A 6687-nucleotide genomic window follows, 5' to 3' on the forward strand; every position below is an offset into this window, starting at 1 on the left:
AAAATAACTCAGAGCTTCCTGCATAGCTTCATTTTCCAGTTGCCTTTGCAGTTTTGTTTTTTTTTTTTTTAATTCTGAGTTTGGCCAGGGAAGTGCTGTTACACAACTTGAGGACACAATTAGCAAACTGATGTTCCGCCAGATCCTTATTACATTGTGTAAACTTGTCATAAGAAATCAAAATAGTCATCACTCCAGCTCCATGGTTGCTGCTGTGTGGGATTTGTAGTTATGTGAAAAATACTGGCTTCTACCTTTCAGAGGCCATCTCCTATCCCTCAGCACTGCCAGCTCACTGAGGGCAGCCCCTCCAGGCCCAGTGGGACCCCAAACAGGAGACGCCTGGCTTCTCCCAGGCTTGTAGAAACAAACCACAGCTGTGAGCTGCAAGTCAGTGTTTATAGTAGTATAATGCAGATGGCTAAAAGCTTCTACTTAGAAACTAATTCTACACTTTTTCTTAACAGGAAAACAAGGATTTACTAAAAAAGTTTATAAATGTTAAAATTATTACAAGGAAAGGGCACTTCACACAGTCTACAAGCAGTCTGTGCCATTCATAATCAGAGAACAAGCTAGCAGACAAGCACCACAGTTAGCATTAACAAAAATGGTACTGGTAGACTTCATACCAAAGTCAGGGCTTGAGGACAGCATGAGTACATCCATACTGAATCTTTAGATGGGAGTTCATGTGAACTTAATGCAGTTGCCTGAAGCTGATGGGCCACAGCAGCAAAGAGCACTGCTTAGGCTAACTCACATTTTGGCAAAGCTACATGCAACTGCTGATGTGCCCCAGGAGGCTGTCAGATCATTTGCAAGCAGGCAAGCTGATCAGAGGAATGAAGGGTCTGCACCAGGACAACAAAGCTGGCACTCATGTAGCCAAAGTGACTAGAGAAAGGAGCTTTTCCCAAGTGTGGCAGCTCACCTTGTGACACTGCAGGACTGCTCTCCATATATAAACCTCAGTTCCTCGCAGGCTTTGTCTACAGGATATCCTCAGAGCAATCTCACTCTCTTCTGCCCTGGCTGGAGATTAGCACTTGCATATGTATATCCTTCCCTTATACCACAGGATGTGTTAGGGCACCTGAACAACAGGCAATACCCTAGTGCTGGCACTTCACTTTGTGTTCACTTTCTATCCTCACAGTCAGCTACTCGCAAGGTTTCCTTATCACCTTTTAAAAGTATAAGAAATCAAATAAGTCTGCTTAGAGATAAAAGCACTTAGAGATTTAGTCAACAATATGCAAGTGATGGCTCATGCAAACAGGTGTGCCTTCTAGGACCGATTTTCACATGGAAAAGCACCAACACCAAAAGATGCTCTTCCTCTGGACTGCGGTTCTTCAGGCTTTCACACCCATATGATGCTGTGCCTTACCAAGCCTCTGGTCTCAAGTTCTGGCACAATATTCCCCAAAGACCAAAGCACTATCACTGGAATCAAACTGGGAGCAACCCATAGAGGTCAGTGTATAGATGCATGCCGTTTTATAACACTCAGACTTTGGGAGTGCCTATGCACATATCCATGGCCTCAATTTCATTATTTCTACAAGAAATATTTCTCCAGCAGAACAAACATAACATCCCTTCCTCTCTGCTGCAATGTGTTTATAAAAGATCATTTTTCAAAGAATGGGAAAATGCTGCCTCCAAGGGAGTGGAGAAATCCAATGAGTATTCTGCCTGAGATTGTAGTGTTTCTAGCTGGGTTTCACAAGGTCACACCTCATCTATTTCAACCTGTATCTAATTCCTCCCACTCAGAAAAACCATATTATCCTCCCAAGTCAACCACTAACCCCCCTCTGAGAGCAGCCTATGTTCGCACCCCAAAGCTCTGCTGAAGGGAGAAACTCTAGAACTGCAAAGGGGAAAGAGCAGAAGGGGCAAACACCACAACATTTTCTGGGAGGTAAGCAAAACAGAAGTCAAACAGCTGTTCAATTTAAGTGTCATTCCCTGGTGCTTTCCAGATCCCCTAGGTGCAGAGACAGGAAAAAACATTCATCTTGTCCCATAAAATTCACAACTCTGGACTGTTACCACCTACCTCCGGTTCTTTGGATGATAAACAGCAAGAGTTTACTGAACTGCACCCCTCACCTCACACAGATCTTGCAGACATGGCTTCAGCTGTCTGCTCTCTGCCAAAGTCTGGAGTTTTAAGAGCATAAACTGATACTATTCACTAGACACTTTTTTCCCCTCAAAATCTTCCTGAAAACAAAATACGAGAGTAATCTCTCATCCCTACATGGCAGATTAAAATTTAGTATCAGGCTGGACTGGGAGGAAAATACACTTTGCACTTAATTCAATAAATCAGTGAGGTATTTTTCCTCCTCTTTAAATTTTTATCACCCTATATGCCCCCCATGAGAAGGGATATTGAAACAAAAAACTGAAGGCACCTTTAAGCACGAAAGGCCATCTGAATGGCTTCAGTACTGAGCTGTTTTGACATACCCTGTGGCAATAAGAAAAGTGAACCATAAAATATCTTATTTACTCTGTCCATCACTGGGCTATCTGATGACAGGGGTGGCACTGCCCCTGGCATGGCACAGCAGTGGCAGGCAGCCTTGCCTGCAGCCAGGCGCCCGTCGCTTGTGCTCTGCTTCACCGGGAAACCCGCGCCGCTGCCTCATCCCTGGCTGCCACTGCTGATCTGAAGGAGGTGTGGGATTGAAGAGCAGAGGCAAAGGCTTTGAGAAGAGGGGTTGTATGAGTACAGAGGATGCTGTGAAACAGCAGCACCTGTGGAGGAAAACAATTTCTGTCCAAGGATTTTGTTAGCAGATTCAGATTTTATGCTGCAGGATTTGAAAGTGTTGGGTAGCAGCTGCCGTCTCCGTCTGCTTTGTCAAAAGAACATTCAGGCATTCCCTCTCTTATATAAGAACTTGCTGCTCCTTGACTTTAATTAACAAGCTGGAAGTATTTGGTGCATCAGTCGTAGCCCAGGACTCAGGACTTCATTGTGGCAGGGGTCGGCACCAATGTGACTCTGGGGCAGCAGCAAGCAAAACCAGCCACTGCTTCTGGAAACGTGTTCAGGTGGCTTTGCTCCAGATCAGGCACAGTTCAGGGTGTTTAGCTCTGAAAAGCACATTCACTACTTGCATCGCCAGGAAGACCCAGCACGAGCCTTGTTTGCTGAGCCTCAGCCCTCTTGCTTGCACCCCATGTTAATGGGTGGGCTGGAGCCAAGGAGGAGAACCCCAGCTCAGCACCTTCCTCTGTTTCCATGCTTTCAGGCTACTGTTTTGTCAATTCTTCATCCCACAGATCACCTGGAAATTAAATTAAGACTTTTCACCTTTAGAAGCCACATTGGATTTCATCCCCGTTAACACCCAGCGACTGCTCTGACGGACTGAATCGTGACCATGGGATTACCCAAGCACAACTTCAGCACAGGCACATTCCCCCAAAGCAGCAAAAGCACCCCTTCTGCCAGGGGCTGAAATGTTTAAAAGCGGGTTTTATCTACCACACCGCAGGAAAACAAAATTACGGGGAAACTAAATCCCAGTTTCCATGCTTGTAAGGCACCTTACCAGCAGAGGAGATGACAGGGAACAAACCAGAAACATTGTATACAGACATTCACTGGGCACTCAGTCACCTCACCTCCTCATGGAGGGTGGATGGAAAGTCAGCCACCCTTCACACAACACCCTGGTTGCCAAGCCAGCCACCAAGGAAGGAGGAAGCAGCACCTGAATGAAGAGGGTCTGAGCTGGTCTATCCCAGAAGAGAGTCACGCATCCTCCGTTGCACGAGCTGCGACACAGAGCACCAGGATCCCTCCTGCATGACAGCAAGGAGCCTGCAGCAGCCACCACTGCAAGGCTTACGGGGAAGGAAGGCGGTCAGAAAGCATCTGGCACTAGCTAGTGATTTGGGTACACAGCTGGAAGGAAGACACATGAGCTGGACTGTTTGGCCCACACCTTGTGTTAGCCCAGGTGAATGTGACCTTACCCTATAACATTTTTCAGAATAAATAAAAGCTATCATTAAGTAGGACTATTCAAGCTGCTTGTATATTGAGGAATTTGCATCTAAAGCATGCCTACTATATGAAACAAGTGATTCATGTAACTATTTTGTTTCCTGGTTAACACTTCAAAAGTACTAATGAGATGGTATCATTAGTGATCAGTAAAACATACTCTGATCGTTATTTTTATGAGACCAGTTTAAATGTTTGTCAAAACTTTAGTGGAAATTGCCTTTTTAACATTTTCCATAGAAAATACCTACTTCCCCCCTTTTTTTTTTAAATGTGAAAACTTGCCTTTATGATGACTTTTAAAAGGGGAGGGGTTTTTTTCCTTTTTTTTTTCCTGCTCAAGAAAAAGGAGAAATTTTCACTTGAAAAATGCTTGAAATTAATTTGAAAAATATGGATGTATTTTTCCATTGCCTTGCAATTTTTTCCCACAGTTCTCTCTGCTAAATAGATCTAATCTGTTGTGTGCCCAGAAAAACCTGAATCACACATGTGTGCAGCCCCTTTCCTACAGCCCTACGAGTATTTAAATCAAGGTGATTAAGCTTGACAAGAACAAATCACAGAGCAGGGTTTCATCAGTACAGTTAGCACTCTGTTTTTCATTCATCCAAATCAAATAAGACTTAAAACAAACCCGCAAGAACCTTGAGAAAAAATTATCTCCTAAAAGATGCACCAGGAGAGGTGTCTTCTTGCCTTGAAGGAGTTGGAAATCACCTGGAACTGCCAAAACTGAAACCCATTAGCCTCTTCCAATGCTAAAAATATGGCCCTTCCCCATACTGGTTGTAAATAGTCGGCTGCCAGTTCTGGAGCTTCCTGCTCATGGGCCAGACAGTCTGCAACGCTGCTTTTCCCTCCTGCAGTCAGAAACCTATACACATCCCCTGAGGCCTGTCCATGGGAAGAACAGCATTTTCTTTTCGTGGTATCCCTATCTTATGTGCAGAGTAGGCACCCCAGGACAGCTTGGGCCCACAGATACAGGCAGCATCTTGGGGGAGCCCCTTTCCACCACTCCTGCATGGGCTGCCTGGACCAATCTATAATTTATATAATTTATAATTTAATTTATAATTATATTAAATTATATTAAAGGTATAATTCATAATACACATTTTATATAATTTCTGATTTCTGTAAGCACACAATTTACTGGGGTTGATTCCTCGGTGGAGCACAAGTCAAAGAGGGGCTCGTATCCCAGCGAATAACACAAGTTACAAAATGTGGCTGTGTGCCTTTTTTCACTGAGGAGGAGCTGTAAAAGGCAAGTTTCCCCCATGCAATCCAAAGGAGATACGTGACTTCCACCTTCACAGAAGTGAGTGGTTTTTGCTCCATCGAGGCTTTTAAGGACCACCCAGAATACCACAGGAGTCCTCAGCCTGCGGAGGGGTGAATGCAGGAGAGGGATGGCAGGTGTTTGGCCCCACACTCTCGTTCTGCTTCATCAACCCAGCGTCAAGGGCCTGGCCCATGGTTCATGGCTGGAACACAAGCATTGCTGTATGTGAGCTGGCACCACCGCTTTGTCCTACACTGCTCATCTATCATGGGGCAATGTGAGACCACAGTCTCCCCATTTGCAATCACCTCCTAAATTACTCCCAGTCACTGTTTAAGTCATTAAGCAAATTAATTCTCTCTTGGTACCCATAGGCACTGGCGCACTGGAGTAAGAGATGGATGCTGAAGTCTGAGACAGCAAATAGGGCTGGAGATTTGGGATCCCTGAAACCTCACCCAGTAAGTCATGATGGAAGCTGCATCTGTGTTTAGTTCTTCTACGAGAAATGATAGTAATTCTGGAGTGTTAGCAATCAGGAGGGACAACAGAGCTGTGAGGCATGTGTACCCCATAGTTGAGCAGGTATTCTAGACAAAGGACAGGACAAAATATCTGTCATTTCATGTAACAAATAACTCTGCAGCTGTATCAGTGCTCAATGCAGATGGCAGTACCATGAGTACCTGTGAGCACACCCAGAGTTCAGTAGACAGCAGCTTGTGCCACAGGTGATTTCACCAATATTTATCAGGGCAAACGCTCCCCATCTGCAGCAAGAGAGCCGGGGTGCACATCGCCTGCCTATGGGCTTTGGAAACTCCCAAGGAACCAACCAAAGCTGACCCAAGTCATGGAAAGTACATGGGGGAAAGGCTCTGTTCCAAGCCACTGGAAATACAGTTTGCAACTGTGGGAGCCGTCTGCTGTACTGGGCTTTCTTGCATTGGTAGGGAAGGTCTAGTAATATGCATACATAAGGCGAACACTAGAAATTGAAGTTTTCCTTTACAGGTTCCACAGGCTGATTTCAATTTGCGTCCAGCCAGTTTGCTGGTAGGTCTCAACTTCCTAAAAGAGATAACACGGTGATGAAAACGCTGAAGGTAGGAAGATAAGATCCTGCCTGATAGAAAAAAGGATAGAAAAAGCTTCAAAAGGAACATCGTGAAGCAATAAGGATCCCTGATAAACAATTGTATTTACTGCCAAACGAGTTTGATAATCATGAATCAAAACATCTGGTAATGTTTGATTGTTTGATTAAACCAGCACCCAAAAGCCACCCCACAGGGAAGAGGTGAAGGGAACTGGGGGCACCCCTAATCACCAGTCCTGTCCCAGAGCTCCCATTCCCTGC

The sequence above is a fragment of the Nipponia nippon genome, unplaced genomic scaffold, assembly GCF_047370975.1.
Source record: "Nipponia nippon isolate SJK-2023a ecotype South Korea unplaced genomic scaffold, ASM4737097v1 scaffold_20, whole genome shotgun sequence".
NCBI lineage: Eukaryota > Metazoa > Chordata > Aves > Pelecaniformes > Threskiornithidae > Nipponia > Nipponia nippon.